The 22,617-nt window shown below is 36.2% G+C and overlaps 1 protein-coding gene and 1 pseudogene across 6 annotated transcripts in view; both read right to left on the bottom strand.

The window, feature by feature from the left end:
- Nucleotides 1-14,928, bottom strand: part of LOC131437818 (diacylglycerol lipase-beta-like) — a 79,223-nt gene extending 64,295 nt beyond the window's left edge. For 2 of the 6 annotated variants that reach the window (XM_058607420.1, XM_058607421.1), the window contains exons 1-2: nucleotides 14,626-14,914; nucleotides 13,550-13,924 (exon numbers count right to left, since the gene is read on the bottom strand). The gene's annotated coding sequence lies outside the window, so the exon portion shown is untranslated. Of the gene's footprint in view, nucleotides 1-13,549; nucleotides 13,925-14,529 lie in introns of all 6 variants that reach the window. The other 4 variants (XM_058607418.1, XM_058607417.1, XM_058607416.1 and 1 more) reach the window with 4 other exon arrangements.
- Nucleotides 14,929-17,565: 2,637 nt separating this feature from the next.
- On the bottom strand, nucleotides 17,566-17,749 carry LOC131439704 (U4 spliceosomal RNA; annotated as a pseudogene).
- Between the last annotated feature and the right edge of the window lie 4,868 nt (nucleotides 17,750-22,617).

The raw sequence follows: 22,617 nt of genomic DNA, 5'->3' as shown, positions 1-22,617 counted from the left end.
ATTATCACTAGCTGAGCTGGATTAAATTTTTTTAGGATTCGCTACATTTAATTGAATACATCAGATTGAATGCATCGAGTGTGACAAACGTTTTTAATTTTTAAGATGCTTTCTTGGATTGATTGAAAAGCGCTGTATGTGTCGATTGTTTCAATTTCGATCTAGCAAATGTATATTTATATTTATATCACTTTTAAGTAATTTACTTAAAAACGAAATTTGGATATTACATTGTAAATTTTGACCATTCTAACTTCGAAGCTGATCCTAAGCGTGCAGGACCAACTAGTACTAAGATAATATTGATACTGAGAATTCTTCCTGATCGGAACTCGAACCCACGAAAATTGGATTGTGAGAGTAGCTTCTTATGTATTTCACCGGATATCGTCGGCATTTACAATATTCTCCGTTTTTGAAGAATTCGAAAGCGTCGAACTAAAGGGGTGAAGGTTATTTTGACGAAAGGCTTATATCGTCGAATGCAGTATCACCAAAAGGTTCATTTCAAGACATGTCGTTTTCGAAATCCGATCGTCGTATTGGCATCACCACATCAATTATCCATAAGAGCCAGAATCTGATTACTTATGAACAATATTGTGATGTATTCGGCCCTAGCAGTCGCTTATATAGGAACGGTTGTTTTATATTGCCCAACATTTCGATCAAAATTCTTAACGTTCTTCACCTCGAAATCTTCGCCTATTGTTTGCAGAATAAAATACCAATTTACTAATACAACTGTGCACTACAGAAAAAAATCTTTGGGGGCACACGATTTTCAGACGGGTATCATAAGGATATCTTCCTTGACAAAGACCAAAACCAGTTGTCGAAACGTCAGACAATAAAACAGCATTTCTTATTTGAGGGGGGCACTCTGTGCAAAATCTATTTTTCATTTATTGTTTTATTCGATAGATCTGTTGTCTGAAAACAGAGGTTTCAAAATCGTACTTTGAATATTTTCGGAGATACTGTTTTTTGAATTTACTCGCGTCATGCCATTCCTTTGAAGCGCATTTTCTCGAAACCGTCCGCTCACACAATAAAAATTAAATCGACACGTATCTGGTGCGTGAACCTCTAACATTTATAAAAATGGATTGTATTATTTTATTTTTAATAAAAACAACAGGAAAATACCTTTTTTTCTTGCGGATATATGTTAGTATTGTAATATGATAAAAGTATTAAACATTCACATAGTATTCGAGGTTCACGCACTTGAGACAAGTCTCCTTATCAATTTGATACATTTAATATATAAAAATTGATTTTCTTATCCTCAAACGTACATATACAAAAGATTTTTTTCTGCTTTCTCCGGTAATGTAAATGGACCATATTTTCTACCATTTCACAGAGTGCCCCTCTTAAGAGACTGCGGGAGGTCATTTTATCATATTAAAAAACAAGCAATGCTTTGTGCGATATTCTTTTCATTAAATAATTAATTCTATAAAATTACTTATTCGACGAAATGGTCCGTTACCGAACTGAACAACGTACAATTTTTAAATAATTTTTTTTTGAGTTGGATCTCGTTGTCACCCTTTTTCTAGGGGGAGAGGAGCTTCCATTTCCCTTCTGCGAGGATTGAGGGGCACTTCGTTCGTGGTTCGTCTCGTCATCCATTGCCGTATCGATGGTATTGTTTTCGATTTCCGTCTTCTTTTCGTTGCTAGTTGCTGTAGATGCGCCTTGTTGTACATTGGTTGCAATTGCTGGTTGGTTGGAGAGTAAGTTGTTAACTGCAGCTGGTGTACTTTGTTCTATAGGAGATGATGATGGATTCGTTGAAGGGGATGCTTCATTGTTGTTTGTGGCTGTCACAGGCGTACTGGGGTTGCTTGGGGTTTGTGTGAAGGAAGCATCGTTGTCCTTTGGTGTAGTTGTCTCCTTGTCCAGTTTATCACATGGCTTACCGTAGTGAACAGCTTTTTGGCAATATTGACATGTGGCCATCTGATTGTCATAGGTAACAAGTGATTTGCACGGAATTCTTGTATCTTGACCGAAAATCACATAAGAAGGTATAGGCCTCTTCAAGTGTATGCGTAATAAACGTACGCCATTTAGAATACCGGGGAAAAAATTCTTCCACTTTTCTTTTTCGATAGAGAGAATCTCTCCGTATTGGGACATAGTTTTGCGAATATAATGCCGTTTTTCATTGAAAAACACTGGTGGCGTGGATTGCTCTGATTTTACACTTTCGAGCAGAAATGCAACATTCTGACGGTGTTTCATTGCGATTTCTGCTCGAAAGTGCAAAACCAGAGCAATCCACGCCACCAGTGTTATTCAATGAAAAACGCCATAAGAATCGGTGACACTTGAGGGATGATCATGCACACGCACATCTATACTGGAATGTTGTACTTAATGTTCCCGTGCAATTCAATTCGCAAAAGACAATAACAATGTGCACTAATTGTTATTGTCTTTTGCGAATTGAATTGCATCCAACTCTTTATAAAACTGGATGTAAACAACATTATTCGTCTTATTGCATTGAAGTAAATGCACACGTTTAATGTCAAGATGCTTTTGCTCCTTAAGCAAACCTTCAAGTTCTCGTATCGAAGGTCGAATTTTGCACTGCCTGAAGTCAAAAACATTTGTATTCTTTAGAGTCGGCGGTAGCTTTTGTTCGTTTGGTACACTCATTTTGGGGTCGTTATATTGTTCACTACACAATACTGTACTTGATTTCTTCTGTCCCGAACGTAAGCGGTTTTGTTTTATCGACTGACTTGGATGTGATGTGAAACCGAACTGGGAAGGCCGTGGATGTGATCGTCGCTTCTTGCCTTTGGCCGGGAGATCGGAACACTGACACTGAAAAAAATTACACTAGTCGTAAGGTAAAATGACGTGTTGGCTTTCTACGGACTCCGAATCCATCTGAAATACCGTGGCTTGCAAACATACACAAGTCGTTGATACTACTTGTTACCCAGTACAGCCATGGTCGTTGAAAGTGCCAAGTCTTCGAGTGTTCGTCGTGTTTGCGAGAAACACCCTGCGCTCAATACTCTGCGGTAAAGTATAAAATAACACAGACGAACCAATCATGAACTGTGCCGAGTATATAAACATGTTGACATTAGAAGACTGATAAAAAACAGCAGAGTACGGAAGGCTGGGTTTAACCCCCCCATGGAAAATTTTTCAACATTAAGTTCCATGAACAATAGAACACTTATTATATAAAAGTGCAAATAACTTGATAATTCATACTTCGTTCTCAGAATTTGTTTTACAGCGTCAATATTGTTGATGACGCACTTTTCTTTCAAATTTTTGCGCCTTCCCCATCTTTTGAACCCCCTCTAAATCTACTCCCCCCCCCCCCCCCCCACCTCCCCTTGAATGATTCCAACACACGTTCCTGAGGCACACACAAAACCATCATACACCCGACACGGGCCGATGCGAGTCCATGTTCAAGTCCATGTTAAACTACAAGAAAATGTAAAAAAATGATTCATGGATTCTAATGGTTCTTAGTTCTAGCGTAATCAGGCCCGGCAACTATGGGGGGGCAAGGCAGATTTTGTCCCCCTAAAAGATTAATTGGAGGGGCCATGCACCCCCAATATTTTGGCAACTGGAGTAAATATTAGAAAATTTGCTAAAAATATCTTATGATATAACACTTTTATCTGCTATCCCCGTAGGTCGTCTCCATAATCTTTCATAATTCTTAACTAAGTTACTAAAATTCTTGAGTTATTTTTTTTACAATGTGAAATGTGCTATACCTCATCACTTTCGAATATTGGTTATTATTGGAAAAGTTGGGAAAATGTTTGTGATTTCTACTTGGGTGCTTCTTATTTGCTCTAACCTCTCCGTTTCCTTCATAAAAATGCTTTAAATATTGCAAAGTTCAATGATATGTAGCAATAATTTGTTGTGCCCCCCCCTCCCCCCAATATTTTATGGAACTTTCCGCCCATGAGCGTAATAGTAATCAATAAAAATAGAGATCGAATTGGGATACATCTAAATTGTTAAATATCCACAAATCCATTAGTAAGCCCACTGGGCTCAATTACAGGAAATATTTCTATTTTTATGTGTCGGTTTTGCCTTTCCTTGGTGCGACAATTCGGTCAACTCAAGCGGTGAAAATTTTGCGTGCTTTTTTGGGACTACATTTAACCTTAAGTGAAGATTTTCAGATGGTGTATCAAACGGCGCTCGATAAGTAGAGCATAATTATCAAAAATTCGTAGCGAACGATTAGGAAGCTGGCGGTAGTGAGACACCAGGAGACGAGAATGATTTTACATTTGTAGTACGCGAATGATGTTGTAGTTCTTTCAATTTTTGGGATCATTTTTAGGGAAATAAAGATACATATTATTCATATAATCATCAAAAGGCATAAAACCAAATGTGCTATTTTATTGAACGATTCCGTTCTAAAAATTCGGGCTGAAAAGGGTAGTTTATATAATTCTTTTGAACAAGATCTATCCGAATAGTTACCGAACAAACGAATGCTAACAAAACCGTACATCAATATCGAAGACATCATTTTACGCCCTTGAAAATAGTATCCAAGACATAAACTGGCTTGTATAAACAATATTCTTTCGAATAATAATATTTCATTTATAAACCGGCTCTCAGTTGAACGACCTGATGCTCGCGCTTCTTTCAAACTCGCTCAAGTAATTCTGGTTTCAATACTAAAACCTATATTCTTTTCCCTCCGTCGAAGGTGAACTTGAACTGACCTATGAATGCATTCCCTTTTCGATATTTTTTAGTATTTCTGCGACAGCTGAAAAAAATCATTACGAATTAAAAGCTTCACTCTTTAGGTTTGAATTTCTTTATTCACCGACACAGGAGGCGTATTTGATACTGATTTCTATAAATGTACATCTTTCGCTAATCCAAATGATTGGATTCAATTTACAGTCGCGGTCATCATTGTCGTTGTCGTCGTCATCGTCCCCAATGTTCCATCTTATGAGACATGCTGGCAGAAAATAGATTCGTTGGTCTTCATGAACATGAAAGTGTATTCGCTGTTTTATATAACAAAGCATTCAATTATCTTTTTCTAGCGTTTTGACTACAAGTGCTAGCTTTGATCGTAAATACATAAATCGAAAAGATCAAATACTGGGGCCAGACTATATGGCATGGCACACAGTAAAATTTTTAGATTCAAAAACTGTACAATCTTCTTGTAAATAGGAAGTACTTTGTGATTTTCGAAGCGAAAGATTGAGAATTTAACAAATAGTTCCTCGGTTGCTTGCCAAACATTCTAATTTCATATTCTGCGTCAATATTCAAGTACCCTCCATCAACTTAACCTCGTTATATGACAAACGTTGTAAATATCACTTCGTGGTTATCGTCATCAAAAGAGATACTTTGATGATGCCAATTTCTTAGGGCTAAGTTCTCCTTTTCCACACAGGGTAAAAAAATATTCTAACAATTGTCGACGCTCGTATATATCTCATAGAAGATGAAAATTTACATTATTTTACCTAAGATGAATAAATGGAAATCAACCATTCTTCATATACAAAAAGGTTCTCATTGGTTGATTGATTGGGTGAATTTTGATAGTTTTAACTTTTTTTGCTTGAATTGTATCAGTATATTGAAGTACGACTTTACACGGCAAGCGTATTCAATTAAAACATTTGAAGTAATAGAGTGCATGAATCGCCAGCCGCTGAACTGCTCAATGTGTAAATTACATTAAAACTTATATTTCAAAGGAAGAAGAGCAGAAGAAGTGGCAAAATAAGGATTGACTTTCTCCAATTTAAATGGAACTTTGCATACGTTTTCAGAATGGCGAACCAATTGTTATGCACGGAAGGGACCAATTCGTCTCAAGACTAGTTTTCAAGATGAAGGTAATGTCCAAGACGAAGTTTTAGAAAATCGATTAAGTAGTTTAAAAAAAAACATACACTGAAAAAAAAGTTGAGTATTTTTTCAATAATTAGTAAACTATCCGAAAAACCAAAATTAAAACAAACGTCTTCAAAAAAATACAAATATCTTGAGAACGGTTACTTCTAAAAGAAGGGTCTTTATTTGCAAATTAATTTATTTTTTATCTGTGGAATTATATTATAGTGTTTGAATGACTATTTTTCATCGAAAACTTGAAGTTTTACCGATATTTGTAAATTTCAAAATACCCAATCTCGAATCACAACGTTTTGAAGAAAGTGGTATTTTGGCCACTTTATATATTCTGGCCCACCTAACAAACCAAGTACAGTATTGTGTAGTGAACAATAGAACGACCTCGAAATGAGTGAACCAAACGAACAAAAGCTACCGCCGACACTAAAGAATACAATTGTTGTTGACTTCAGGCAGTGCGAAATTCGACATTCGATACGAGAACTTGAAGGTTTGCTTAAGGAGCAAATGCACCTTGACATTAAACGTGTGTATTTACTTCAATGCAATAAGACGAAAAATGTTGTTTACATCCAGTTTTATAAAGAGTTGGATGCAATTCAATTCGCAAAAGACAATAACAATGTGCACTATGTGGAACACGAGAACATTAAGTACAACATATGGAAGATAGTGCTATAGAAGTGCGTGTGCATGATCTTCCGTCAAGCGTCACCGATTCATATATTCGCAAAACTATGTCCCAATACGGAGAGATTCTCTCTATCGAAAAAGAAAAGTGGAAGAATTTTTTCCCCGGTATTCTAAATGGCGTACGTTTATTACGCATACAGTTGAAAAGGCCTATACCATCTTATGTGATTTTCGGTCAAGATACAAGAATTCCGTGCAAGTCACTTGTTCCTATGACAATCAGATGGCCACATGTCAATATTGCCAAAAAGCTGTTCACTACGGTAAGCCATGTGATAAACTGGACAAGAAGACAACTACACCAAAGGACAACAGTGAAGCATCCCCTTCAACGAATCCATCATCATCCCCTATAGAACAAAGTACACCAGCCGCAGTTAACAACTTACTCTCCAACCAACCAGCAATTGCAACCAATGTACAACAAGGTGCATCTACAGCAACTAGCAATGAAAAGAAGACGGAAATCGACAACAATACCATCGATGCGGCAATGAATGCCGAGACGTACCACGAACGAAGTGCCCCTCAATCCTCGCAGGAGGGAAATGGAAGCTTCTCTCCCCCTAACAAAAGGGTGACAACGAGATCCAACTCAAAAAAAAATTATTTAAAAAATCGGCTCAATCGGCCACGTAAAGCTTGTACGAAAATAAGCCTGAATAAAAAATATCTTTTACATAAAAAAAACATTAAACTAACTATCATTTGTTAGTTATCGTTACTTGATTCTAACATATCTTCAATCACAGCTATGCTTTTAGCTACTGGTTGAAAAAAAAGTTTATTTTCCGTTACTAAACCATTATAAATACGTTTATATGTAAATCGTTACTGTGAATTGATATAGCAATAACATAGATATTATGAGATTATAAAATACAATTTCTGCATTGATTCAGATTGCTATCGGTTTGTAATGATAACGAAAATTCAACCTAAAAAACTTTTGTTGGCTTGAATATGGCGATGACACTGTGGAGTCGCAAGAAGTGTATGACAAATAAATAAAACCAGGATATTACTTTTTTCCAAACTACTTTTTGGCGAATATAATGAAAGGCGGAATAGTAATTTTTATTCTATGCACTATAATAAACACGAAGAATTGAACATCGATTGTGATAACATTATAGTTCTTATGATATATGAATTTAAAATAATGAGAAATCACTCTACTTGGATTAATTTTGAGCATTCTGAACGTAAGGTTACTTAGTTGTTTATTTTTCATATCTTCATAAACAGATTTTTATTGAAGGCGCATAAAAAACCAGTCAATTAAAAATTAATTCCACACGACAGTTTTAAAATCGTTTTGAAATTTACACCTTGAATTAAGTTTGTGATTTCAAGTACTCTACTGCCTTTTTATTTCTGATGGAAAAGTATTCTGGATTCATTCAATGTTTATAATATCAATGATGACTATGTTTCAACTAGTTTACTTGAAAACTTCAATAATTTTTAGCAGAATTCAATATAATTTTCGAACCTTTTTTCTGCGGTATTAGTTCTTAGGGCCGAAGCAAAATTTTGTATCCGGTATATCACAATTCGTTGATTAAAAGTCGAGTAGTCAGCCAGATAATATGGCAACTCTACTACTGAGATGGTACAATAGCCCTATTCCAATTAGGATGAACATGTAAACAAGCCATCGTTAGCTGTTAAATAATGTTTGTTCAGTGAACTTAGTGTGGTTATGTCGTGTTCGTGTAAAACCAAATTACTTCTAGCTTTTGGTTTGTTTGCGCAAGTCACCAGCTATTAACATGAACCAGTAATTATTTCAAAGCATGCTAAATTGTGTAATCATTAGCGTAGCGTCATACATAACAGATGATGATAACTAGATGTTAAATGATCCGTCGAATTTAACGGAAGTTTCCAACGACTCAAATCGCACATATTTCTATTGGAAACTGCAAGTATCTGCCTTTTTATTCCTTTTCTAACTGTGCATGCATCGGTTAACAGTCGTGATTTGGAACAAAATGTTAAGGTAAGATTGGACACGACCGCGATTTGATTTTATTATTATATGTACTACTAAATAAACAAATTGTTTCTTAACGATCAAATACTCGCCACTACAATCCAATGCGAAACTTATCCTTCTATTTCGAAAGACTTATCATTTGCATTCTTCCGCCAAAGCCAAGGTGAAGACGCCACGCAAAGCTAAGCGATGCGATACGACACTTGACATATCGTGCGACAAAGCTCCGTTTATTCCAGCAAAAAACTGACATGTATGTAAAATAACAGAGAGTAAACATGATGCGTGGGCAAGCGACTAGTGACTGATCCCAATGTGTATCGATGATACAAAATGAACAATCCGGTCAGTAGCACGACTTCGTGCAGTCCGTCAAGTTTCGTATCGCATCGCTTCGCGTGTCATTTTGATTCTTGCGTCTACCTCTGTGTACTGGGAATTGCGTGCTGTGGTCTCAACGACTCTAAGAATCGTTCCGTTTCGAGAGACTATCCTAGAAGAAATTGTTCGATAAGCTAGAACATTCTAAGTGTGATGATGTGTTAAAATAATGTTAAATATTATATTACGAGAAGAAACGGATAACTGGAAACTAGATCTAGAAAGTAAGAAATGATCGGAACATTGTTATACAAGCGGAACGAAAGAGAAAATATGAGAGTTTTGATATAAAATGTTAAATTTTAGTACAGGATATCGAATAATTATGAAAATGGAGCCATTAGTCAAACATTTCTTCTATCTTTAATTGTTGATAATCATTTAATCAAACTAACCACAACATATCATAAGCTGAACAAATTTTTTTTCTCTTGATGCAGCGTTATGATTTAGTTCGTTCGGCACGTCAGATAAGACATTGCACTCCGTTGCAAAAAGTGTTCTGTAAATAGTAGAAACTTTACGTCTGCTTAGCGGTTCAAATTGAACTGCCGAGTTTAGCACTAAGCAGTTTAATTTGAACTACTCTGCACTGATGAGTCAAAGACAAAACGTAAAATTAATAATAATTAAGAAGCTATACTGTCAACAAGTAGTCGATCAACAAACAAAACTTTTATTCTATAAATGTAAATGTAAATATCAAAAAAACATTGCAAACGTTTCACTCTGACAGCAACCTAATAGACACAAAAAAGAAGAGCGCTTTCCTCTTTGTGTGAAAATGTATCCGCAGTGTACCATTGAAACTTACGCCCTGGTGTATCACTCTAGTGAAATTCCATCTCTGTTCATAAATTCTCTATCAGTTCTATATTGAAAGCAACTTACATTTGATTAACAAAAAGTTCCTTACTGAATTTCCAATTCTCAGCTGAGAGATTGCAGAAATTAACAGCACAAACGTTGGTAAAATCCTGATCTTTGCTACAATTTGGATGAAACTTTGCATTCGTCGTCTCCAACTCAGGCCTTTGCAATTAGTTCATTGTATAAAAAAGATGCCAAAGAAAAGTTACAGGAAATAAATTTAGCACTCTAAATAAAATAATCGCCGACAAACAAAGATGAATGTTATTCGGGGGTCTCCAATAATTGGGTAAATTGCCTATCGAAAATTGAAGAAGTTGCAGCTAAAGCAGCTTAAGGGCATTTGCAAAACTTTAAGTTCCTGATAAAAAAAAACTTTGTCGTAATCCAATCAGTAATGTGACAATTCCGTTCTCTTGCCAAACAAATAAACTTATTAAAATAGTATTTCACACAATCGTGCTTCAACGTTTACGTCGTTTATACGATAGCATTTGAGGATCCGCTATGTGCTCTTCGAACTTGATCAATAAACCAATAGTAACTTTTTTGAATTAGTTCAGCCATTTTTGTTCAAATTGAGCGGAGAGAAAAATCTGTGAAGGACGCACAGACATCTTCCGATCATTTCGAGCTGAGTCATTATAATTGCCTTAGAATATGATTCCAAAGGCCAAGAACAATAAATTTACTCTCGTATGTTCTAGAAGTAGACATTCTCGAGATATTTAGAAAAAGAATTCAGAATTTTATTAATCTGCACATATTAAAATTTAAACATTTTTTCACAATATTCAACAGTGAAAAATACATTTTTATCTGTTATATGGATTAACCTTTTGTTCAAAACTGTAATAGGTGTGACATATCAATCTGTTTTACATGGTAATTGTCAATCACAGCCATTTCACTTCCTCGATCATCACACAAATCTAAATGTGATAGTTGAAAGAGAGACGTTACCTATTTGCATATGATGTTACCAAATATGCTCTTCATCCTAGTTTCTAATAAACTAAATTAACCTCCATGCTTTACCATTCAATTCTTCGACGTGCGATCTCATGGGCAGAAGCTCCGAGGCAACAAAAATCTTATTAAACAGGTTTCTGTATTGCACCTCATCAGTATGTTTATGTTTGCCTTTGAATCTTTTGAGTCTCGTTTTTCATGTGATGTGGTTATTTTTTCTGTTTCCCTTTTAATCCACAATTTGAGAAGTCATCTGTATAAATATTCATACGTACAGATGACGTCATTGGATATTCCAGTTTTTTATCAAATCATTGCAAGTTATATCTGATTGAGATGAGCTGAGAAGAAGCGTTTTTCTTGATATCTTCAAAGTGACACGAATAGTTTTATGTAGTGTGTCCCTAATGAAAAGTCGCGTAAAAGTTTACATAATCATATAAGTAACAACGTTCAGGCAAAAGTTTTAATTAAATCACCAGGGGAGGCAGGGAGCACGGAGCAAGCATCAAACAGTTTTGAAATTACCGCTGGCGCGTCTTAAAGGGTAGCATGCGCTATGCCCGTGGTTCAACAAAATCCAACTAGTGCCTATGAGAATCTATCTGGCGGTTGTACACAGTTATGGTAAAAGTCAATGTGATGTGTTCTGCGTTCCTGATCCATCGAAAATATCTTTGAAAATATACGGCCAATGTTTAAAAAATAGCCACACACACGTTTCTCAGAAATGGTAGAACCGATTTTCACAAACTAAAATTCAAATGAAAGGTGAGTAAAAATATCTGAAGTGGCCCCCAATTTTTCACGAGGTAATTTTAAAAAAACTTGAGTTTCTGGGAGCATTACAATGAAAATGTATATAAATATTTGTGTAGCTGAAAATAGTATAAAAATTTGGAATATTGACGAAATACTTCACGAACATGTTCGTAGATACTAATAATACAAAACAATAACACTTATTGAAAAATCGGTTACCTCGTAAAAAATGGGGGGGGGGGTCACTTTAGAAATTTTCAGAAAAACTCCAAAAACGGAACTCACTTAGATTTCTCAGCAACGGTTTAACGGTTTTATTTCTGCGGTAAAATCTTCTCCTCTCAAATCTTATAAATCATCTAACCTAGCGCTCTGGCCAGCATGTCTTCATTTGAGCAACTCACCTGGCTATTGGTTATTGCTAGCGAATTTGTTGTGCCTAATTTTTTGATATGTTGGTACCTGTCGATAACCTTACATTCGTTCGTGAGAAGGCTACCACTGATATCTCTACATATGTCAACCAGTAGCGGGCGCGGTTCATCTTCTCATATCAGTGGCGTCTCGTCCTCATGTGCACCTCGTGCACTGCACAACCAGTCGAATTGAAGGAATGAACTGCGGCCCCAACCCCATCCAAATTCAATTATTTTTTGGAATCCTTACTTATTCGATGAAAGCAGGTTGGATCGCACCTAAATTGCGTGTATTTATGTACACGCATCTCATACACATCAGACTCAAAATTTCAAGTATCTGTTGTCGCTGTGTTAGTGTCTTTTTCGTGCACATGAGTTACTGCACATATTCAAGAAGAGAGAATTACTCAGTTCAGCTCTGAGCTCTGAGTCTCTATTCCTCAATCTTTAGTTTTCACTTACAACGAACTGTTATATCTGCTATCATACCACATAAGCAGTGCACAACTAGTCAATTTTGTCACGAGACGCCACTGTCTCATATAATTTCCTTGTGGCATTTACGCGATACAGCTGTTCAATCACTTCGTGATTACACCTGGTGTTTACACCTGCGATATTCAGTTCTGCCTACGGTAGGGTTATCGCACCCTTACTGTTTTGCACACTCTCATTCTGCTACTACCACGGGAGGCCAATGGCAGTCGCCAATAGACATACTTGGATAGAGCCTTGTGATTTATGACGCACCGTTTGACGGCAAACAATATAACACCCAGGACTGATGTGTCATAAACGTGGCGTTTTCCATCATGACTACACTAGGCCGCATACATATTTCGTCACTTGATGCTCATTGATTGTTGGAATGTATTTGGGATGAATGGAACATGTATTTTTTGTTTGGTTATTATTTGTTTTGAGCTATTCAGACCTTTTTTGACAACATCACATTTGATTCAGATAAGAGTGTCAATAACCATTTGATTGAATTTTTCGTGATAAAAAACCATGAGCTTCATGAATGTCGAAAAAGAAATATTTTTCAGATAAAGATGAAATATACAGAACGACAAGTTTTCACATAATAGCAAATGAAAACAACCCTGAACTGATTTTAATCAATTTAATGAATTCTTTTTATTAGTGTGCCCTGGTGACGAAAAAAATCAATCCGAATCAATAAGCTCAAATAATAATTCCTCTATTTGCTTGAGTAAATAAAATTATAAATATTTTTCATGTTCTTATAAAGAACATTATGAACTGTAATCTAGTTTTAATTTCAACCATTGTTATCCTCAATCAATGATCAATTTAATTCATCAACCCCTAAATCGTCATTCTCGGAAGACAATTGTCAGTTACCTTCTAACTTATGCGTGTACTTGTGTAATATCAGTATATATCAAGTCTCATTCAAACACTGGTCCGTACTCGACTTTTTCTATATAACGCTCGTCTTATTTCACCTTCCCTCTCATTATATTACTTTTGATATTAGTTTTCATTACATTTCACTTACTCTTTTCGGTCTATCCGCAAGTGTACATATGCCTTGTTTTAATGGTAGCCGCAGTCAGGCAGCTTTACCGACTATCATTCATTGGGGAGACGAAAGCTGCCCGCGAGCAGACAATTGTGTACCCCCTCTCGTCTGTGGCCTCTTCGGCGTAATCCGACAAGCAATCCAATGGTGAGGAATCCGTCCGGTACGCAGGACAGGTATAGCAGAGAAAACGAGTTTCGCTTCGAATGTTTGCTTCAAGAGGCAAAAACTTTGCAATACACTTCTGCACTCAGTAAAATATGTTTTCTTGTACTTTACTTTACTGGCACTTATTTTTGCTTAGCTGTGATTTTTCTCACTTTCCACTACAACTAATATTTGTATGCATACCTAAAAAAATCGAAAATGACGCGCGAAAGAATTGCATTACCAACAGATACGCTGAGAAGTTTGCACAAAACGAGAACACTTGAGTCAATTTCGGATTACACACACATAGAAATCAATTCGTTCGCTTAAACGTGTAAATATATCGATTAATCGAGAAATTCTAGCTTTTCTGGTTTTATATGGTTAACACTTCACAGTGAAAGAGATTTAAACGCTGCCACTGGTCTATAGTATTTATTTTTTGTTTGTTTTGATTACTCCTTTCGCCATTTATTGATCTGTTATCATATGAATCTTTTCACTACCGAATAGAATACAAAAGCAAGACAAAACAAAATTTACATTTAATTTAAGAACAAACACCAATATGAAGCACACGATGAGAAAATTCGGTAAATATTTCGAAACTAGCAGTAAATTCACTTTCATAGACACAATCCATATTATTGCGCATGATGATAAATAACACGTTTAAATGGAGTTTCATGCAGTCAGAACTTGGTTTAGACATACATCAATCTGTTGCCGTGAATTTGCATTTATGGAGGCTGATGTATCTAAAACAAACTAAATCTATCTTGAATCAGGAAAATTCAAACGCATACATGTTCATGTTTTACATCAATACCGTGTGTCACATTAAAAGTCAGCTGAACGTAACTTGCCAAGAACGTGATTTCTATATTAATATTATGAATTACATGAACTTGAGAAATTTAGAGCACTGCTTCGCCGGCCACAATCCGCACTTTAATGTTTCCCGTGCTACCCGACTGTTTTTATCGAACTAAAACAAAAAGAATGCTTTCCTCACAAGGATTACATAAAAAAGAATTACTGCACACTGACCGATAGCTTCTCTACAGTTAGCTTCGACACGCTATTTGAACCGAACAGAACGAACCCGCAAAGAGCCAGTCTCACCGTTGTCGTTCGCTCACCGAGATGACTTTCACGACTAACAGGTCTGACTGACGCACGGATAGACTACTGGCTACTGGCAGATCGGGCTTCGAGCGGTTCTTGTCCCACTACAGCAGCCTGGTCGCAAAGCTACCTCCATATACAGTGATGCGGCACGCAAATCGCAACACCACTATACGGTGCAAAAATGTGAGCGAAAGCTCGACAAAAGCTTCCCTAGGCGCAAACGGTTACAGTTATGAACCCTTTTTATCGCGGATCCGGTAATTTACTTATTTACTTACGGTGACGGTATCTTCAAGTAGTCTGATCATTTTTTAAATAGTAACACGAGTAACAGAGAGCTGTTGACGGGAATTACTTTGCATTACAAATTGATTACATCAGCTCGCTTTCGTGCATTGATCATTACGGTCGCTTTGAATTCAACCAACGACATCAATTGCAAAGAATAATTATATCAGATGGTGAACAATTCCAGACTAACGTTTAAAACTGACGAAAGATTTTTTGTAGGGTAAAATATTATAAGGTGTCACTATTGGCCAAAACACTTTCTTTCTGCTATACAAGTTTGGCAGTTATCGTTTGCTGAAAAATATGAAAAAAAAACTGAAATATCATTTGGTAGCTTTTCGATGGAAATTTTTGCTTCGATTAAAAAAGCATTTTATCCGCCATTTCATTGATGTACTAAATTTTTCAAAATAGTCACAGGGGCATAATGCACCATTGGTGTGAGACAAAATGTCTCTTATTGTGTGGTATACTACTGATTCGTTGTGAGACACATTATTCGGCTGCTGGGGCATTATGTCCAAGGCAAGCGAAAAAACTGAAAATGTGGTCGTTTTGGAAAAAGTGTAAATATCAATCAGTTCTCATCACTAATATCAGAATCATTGAAAATTATGTGTCTCAGTCGTATTGCAATAAAATACCCACTTTCTCGGCGGAAACATATTAATACTTTTATAATTATCTCAATGTTTTCTTGCATATTAAAACACTTTCCCCTATGCATTTTTTCAATATCGCTATTCTTCGGAAGCTACTAGATATTGAAGAATCCAACCAACTCTTTTGCGATCGCTGCGCTGCTCGAGTGGCGAGCTTTAAACTAAGTGAAGGTGATAATTTTCAGATTTTGCTTGAAGATTCGAAAAAAATGCCGGGTTTTTATTTTTTTTTCTTATGAATCGAATAATTGAAACGTGTGAATATTTGCTAAAAAAAATCGATCAATAATGATTCAATAACTTTCCATGGTATGTTTGATTGATATTTAAGGAGAAATCGTAAGATGAAATATCAAATTCGAAGAAGTGGGGTTGGGTACTGTTTTTATATCTGGAGAATTCTTTGTTTTAATGTCACTTCTGATTTGACAGAAACTTAGTTTTATCCTTCCGCTGAACGAAAATGTTTGTGTATACGCTTGAGGAACGCGTTATCGCTTCGCCAACTGGGCTTGCGATAAGCTTGAAGAAGACGCCGATTTTTGCCAAAAAATCATCTTCTCGGATGAGGCACATTTTCATCTCGGCGGGTATGTTAATAAGCAAAATTGTCGCATCTGGGGGGACGGAAAACCCGCACGTTAGGAGAAGCCGATGCATCCTCAGAAAGTGAGGGTTTGGTGCGGATTTTGGTCTGGTGGCATCATTGGATCATTTTTCTTCGAAAATGAGGCATAAGCCGCCGCCACGGTCAATGGCGAGCGCTGCCGCTCCATGATTAGAAATTGGTTCTTCCCGTTACTTGAAGAGGAAGACTTGGACAATATTTGGTTCCAACAAGACGGCGCTCCGTGCCACACAGCCAACGCTACGATCGATCTTCTGCGTACAGTCTTCGAAGATCGAATTATCAGTCGAATTTCGGATGTCGTTTGGCTACCTCGGAGCTGCGATTTGACGCCGTTAGACTATTATATTTGAGGGGCTGTCAAAGATAAGTGTTATTGGGTCAAGTCAGAGTCAATTCAAGCCTTGAAGAACAACATTAGTGCAGCCATAGCTGAAATAAAGCTGCATACGATCGAAAATGTAATAAAAAACTGGATTGACCGTATGGCGTACTGCAAGGCCATCGAGGCAAGCATTTAAATGAAATTTTATTCCACAATTAACCGGAAGGATTGTACTTTAATATGAAAAAATAAATTTTGAAATCGGATGACCCGTTTGTGTTTTATTGCATGTTTAAAAAACCGTATACGAACATAACCAGTCCTTCCGCATAAAATAGTTGTATCCAATTTTTGCGTTCAAAGTTTTTAGGCTTCCATCCATGTTTTGCATTTAATGTTTTTAACTTGACAATTTATACTTCGTTCTCAGAATTTGTTTTGCAGTGTCAATGTCAATTTTTGCACCTTCCTCAAATATTGGATCCCTCCCCCCCTCTTTTGAACCCCCTCTGGAATGACTCCTGCGCACGGGTTTGGATGGCATTGATTATGATGGCTTCAATGTTAGGGACGGCCTTGACCCGTCCGATTTCGAGGAATTTGACGGTGTTGATTCTTCTTTGTTGGACGAATTTTATTGTTAATATTTATTTGATTTCACATGCCTCACCATAGATGTTCAGTATTTCTTAATTGTAATTTTTCATTCAATTTCTGCAATTTTTCGTTGATTCCCATATTCTTCGTGAATTACATTTTTCATTCATATTTTCTCCTCGAGTTTAAGCACGTGTGGATCACGTTCCTGTCAAAACATGCTACAAACTTTAGTATTTACTACAAGTTTTCGGTAGGTAGCTCTAGAGGTTGCTACTCGTGTGTTTGCTGATAAAGTGAAGTACAGAAATTAAAAAAGTGGCATTTTCAACTAGCAATAATCGCACCTTGGTTGAACCTCATTGGTTACGATATCGCCACTGCGCAAAGCTAAAAGTGGCATTTTAACAGATGTGAGTACGTTTTTTGCTTTGTGCATGCTTATGCCAGCTTTTCCGGCACTGTGTCGATACGGTATGCAATAAATGCTTAAATTTGGTTTTGCACGATGACGAAATAAATGAACTGCCGATGAATCAAGTTCATCTTTCCACAGTTCGGTTTCACATCTCATCCAAGTCAGTCGATAAAACAAAACCGCTTACGTTCGGGACAGAAGAAACCAAGTACAGTATTGTGAAGTGAACAATAGAAACGACCCCGAAATAAGTGAACCAAACGAACAAAAGCTACCGCCGACACTAAAGAATACAATTGTTTTTGACTTCAGGCAGTGCAAAATTCGACCTTTGATACGAGAACTTGAAGGTTTGCTTAAGGAGCTGATTTTCGGTCAAGATACAAGAATTCTGTGCAATTCACTTGTTACCTATGACAATCAGATGGCCACATGTCAATATTGCCAAAAAGCTGTTCACTACGGTAAGCCATGTGATAATCTGGACAAGGAGACAACTACACCAAAGGACAACGGTGCTTCCTTCACACAAACCCCAAGCAACCCCAGTACACCTGTGACAGCCGCCAACAACAATGAAGCATCCCCTTCAACGAAACCATCAGTATCCTCTATAGAACAAAGTACACCGGCTGCAGTTAACAACTTACCCTCCAACCAACGAAGTGCCCCTCAATCCTCACAGGAGGGAAATGGAAGCTCCTCTACCCGTAGAAAAAGGGTGATAACGAGATCCAACTCAAAAAAAAATTATTAAAAAAATCGGCTCAATCGGCCACGTAAAGCTTGTACGCAAATAACCCTGAATAAAAAAAATATCTTTTAAATAAAAGTTCATCTTTGACAGTTGCCGTGTACTTGTTTTGTTTTGCGAGTGCAAGTTAAAAATTGAAAAATGACGAAAAAGTGCCTGTTAAAAACGGAATCCACAGTGAAAATAAATAAAAAGATGTGCCCTGTATTAGAGATGGTCGGGTTCGGGTATTTTAACCGAATCCCGACCCGTACTCGACGGGTTTTTGGTCGGGTACGGGTAAAAATTTTTGTTTTCAATCGGGTCCGGGTAAAAAAAATTATTGCTCACTCGGGTACGGGTCGGGTACGGGTAATTTTTTCTTCTGATCGATTACCCGGCCATTTGTACTTCACATAAATATGCTTACACGTGGACGAAAATTTTTTTTGCAAAACAGTTCTTCCGAAAAATAAACAATTTTATTCAAGGGGTTTTGACATTCGCGCCTAGGACCAGACCTGACAACTGGCACCTTTTTCCAGAAAAAACATTTCCTTTCTTCATTAAAAAAAAAACCGATCAATCATAGTTACGTGAAAAGTTATGTGAATATTCTCCACTCTACTTTTTTTATAACTAGAGCTGTGCGCCGATCAAAATTATCAACATCGGCGGCTGAAACGTCTTTTTGACCAGCGGTGGCGGCGAAAAAAACAAAAGCGGTGACGCTATTTCCTGAAAACATCGGCGGCGGAGGCGGCGCGATTCGGCGTAATCAATTATAAACATATTAAAAATTTTAATATTGATTCACACAGGACAATTTCTCTATCTTATTGTTTTGTCGACCTACAATCAAAGATCCTAATGTTTATGTGATCCATTAAAGCCAATGTAGTGAATAGAGATGGTAAATGGTTTCGAATGCATCGAATTAGAAGAGAAATTGAGATGAGTATAAGTGCGATTATTTGGAGATAGTTGACTATTGTTTAAATAAATATTTCATTCATATACAAAGGGTTTTTTTTATTATGTGCAAGAAATATGAAGTTTTATTCGGAACTATTTTTCAAATCGCTTTTTACATAGTTGATCATTATTATGTATAAAAATCGTTTTATCAACTCAAAAAATAAGTATATCTTTTTCGTACGTATGTAATTAACATAAAATCGATTTGGCGCTCAAATTCATTCAGATATCAAAAATAATATCAAATTAACAAATTCAAATTTTAATTACTTCACATTTGTAACGATTTCTTTTAAAAACGGGTAAATTCATTTGAAAAGTGATAGTAGAAGTAGAAGAAAATGTTTTTACTTTGAGTTGGTAACGTTGATCTTAATTTATTGTGCGAAAACTAACGTTTATTTAGAATGGAGCATGAAACTTTGTTCAATACCATTTTTCAAATGCCCGGAAATAACAAATAAAGTATCCAAAACAAATGGTACTCGATCGCTAAACATTCTAGTACCCGAGAAATCAACACTACACTGGTTTCTAAAAAAATGTTAATCCGAAAAAACCTAACATTATTTATTTTTTTTCGGAAGAACCCTCCTTTTCTTGGTTCCATTTTTCATTTTCAGATGTCGCGACCGATAATGTTGCGATAATGTGCCAATAGCTCAAAACCTTTTAAATAAAGACAGAAAATAGACTTTGAATCAAATGACATTGGCTTCGGTTGACAACGGTAGTACTGATTTTCAGTATAAGTGGGAGGAAAGTGACTGTACTGTAATTTTCAATGAATTTTCATGAAAACTGTAAACAATTTTCCACATTGATAAAATCATTTTTTCGGCTGATGTAATATTATCGGCGGCATGATTAAAATGGGATAACCGGCGCGCTGATCATCTTTTTCTTAAATTGGCGGCGTGTCGAAATTATCGGCGGCGGCGGCGTGGCGCGGCGACGCACAGCTCTATTTATAACATATTCAATAAGACACTGCCTTAGCTCTAAGGTGTTTCGGTCAGACCCTACTTTCACGTAGGTTTTAATGGACTGCCATTTTAAAGCTGTTTAATGCACAATCCAGTAAAAATTATATAAAATGTAGTGTAGTACTCATATCACATTTAAGATACCAGAAAACTGTTATCTATATATATATATATATATATATATATATATATATATATATATATATATATATATATATATATATATATATATATATATATATATATATATATATATATATATATATATATATATATATATATATATATATATATATATATATATATATATATATATATATATATATATATATATATATATATATATATATATATATAAATGGATGTAAGTTTGTATGTTTGTAACGCCATAAGTTCGGAACTACTGAACGGATTGCTATCAAACTTGGCACATGTACTTCTTGCTCTTTAGAGATGGTTATAATATTTTAAGGGGGAGGGAGCGTAGCAAGTGTCCTTAACAAACGGGGTCATTAAAACAATTATTTAATTTGTCGAGAATCGGTACTTTTTGAAGACCATAGATACTTTTTGAACAACTTAGGATTATAAGGATATTTGGTAGGGGGAGGGTGTAGTAAGTGCCTCTAAAAAAGGGAGTGTAATGTTTGTACCGGCATAACTCCGGAACTACATCACGACACGAATCGCAATAAAATACTGAATACTGAACGGATTGCTATCACACTTGGCACAGATGCTTTTTGCTCTTCAGAGATAGTTGTAAGGGTATTTTTATGGGGAGGGAGCGTAGCAAGAGTCCTTAACAGGGGTCATAACAAATTTATTTAATTTGATTTAATTTAATTTATAATTGTTAACAGACAAACAAAGTTCTGTTTACAAACAGTACTGCTGGCCTGTCAAAATGTGTTCATTCGATTGAGGTTAGCAGTGATGATAAAAAAAACCTAATTGTATATTTTGTGCGTAAGAGAGTGAGTAAAGCTTCTTGATGAGCGTGATCGGGTGTGATACGGAGAGGAGAGGGCGATAGCATGTTGGGTTATTCTCGTGAGTGTCGGTTTGAGTTAGTGTGTATTCTTGAGTTACTATTATTCTAGGTCGTGTTGACTTTTTTTTAATTTTTTTTTTATTTTTTTTAAGCCCTCCGCACCAAAAAGCTCACAATTGGAGCTCCCTGGTCACGGACACATACATACCTCAGCTTGGAAAAGCAAGAACTATAGCAAAATAAAAAGGAAACAAAACCGCGATGATGACAAGCTGAGGTTATTACTACTAACGTTATATACTAGCGAAGAGACATTTAACTATTTACACTATGCAAGAACTCCCAGTGGAATGTAGAATTCCTTTTAAGGGGCTCTTACTAATATTTCAAATCTTACAAAAACTAACAGTAATTATTTTTTAACTAATTAACTAACAGTAATCTATTCATTTCAACACTTGAGCAGGAAAAAAAACCCTCTTGAGTAGACTGTGGTACCAGCACTTGCTTAAAATGGCACAAAAACCTCCTCTACTTTTAAGATTGCAACATTTGAACAAAGACTCGAATTTATAAGTTGATAAATGTATGAATGAATGGGTACATGATGTTACGAATTAATCAATGAATGAATGAGTGAATAAAAGAGTTTATGAGTGAGGGAAGTAATGATTGAGTGAATCAGTGTATGAATGAGTGAATGAATGAATGAATGGATGAGTGAATGAATGAGTAGATGATGGAAGGATGAACTGTACAAACGCAAAACAAAAACAAAAACACGGTTGATACGATTACAGTATATAGTTAGCTATCTCTGTCTTTAGGTAGCGCTTTAATCTCATTTTGAATTCGACCGGATTGAAGGTTTGTTTGAGCTCATCAGGAAGACTATTATATATCGATGGACCGTAATATATTTGTATCGATTGTGGGACATGAGGGACGTGAAGAAGAGGGAAGTGACACAGACTGTTGTGTTTTTGTTATCTGTTATACTTCGATGATATAACGATTTGAAACTTGATGCTTCCTTGTTTCTGTAGTCGAATTTTATGACCACGGCGTTTTTTCGCTGGGTCACCGGAACGTGCAAGTGTTAATATTTTAGTTGCCTTCATGTAGGTAGTTTTTATTTTATGTAGGTTTTC

This window comes from Malaya genurostris, chromosome 3 (assembly GCF_030247185.1).
Source record: "Malaya genurostris strain Urasoe2022 chromosome 3, Malgen_1.1, whole genome shotgun sequence".
Classification (NCBI taxonomy): Eukaryota; Metazoa; Arthropoda; class Insecta; order Diptera; family Culicidae; genus Malaya; species Malaya genurostris.
This window is presented reverse-complemented; position numbering and strand designations above follow the sequence as displayed.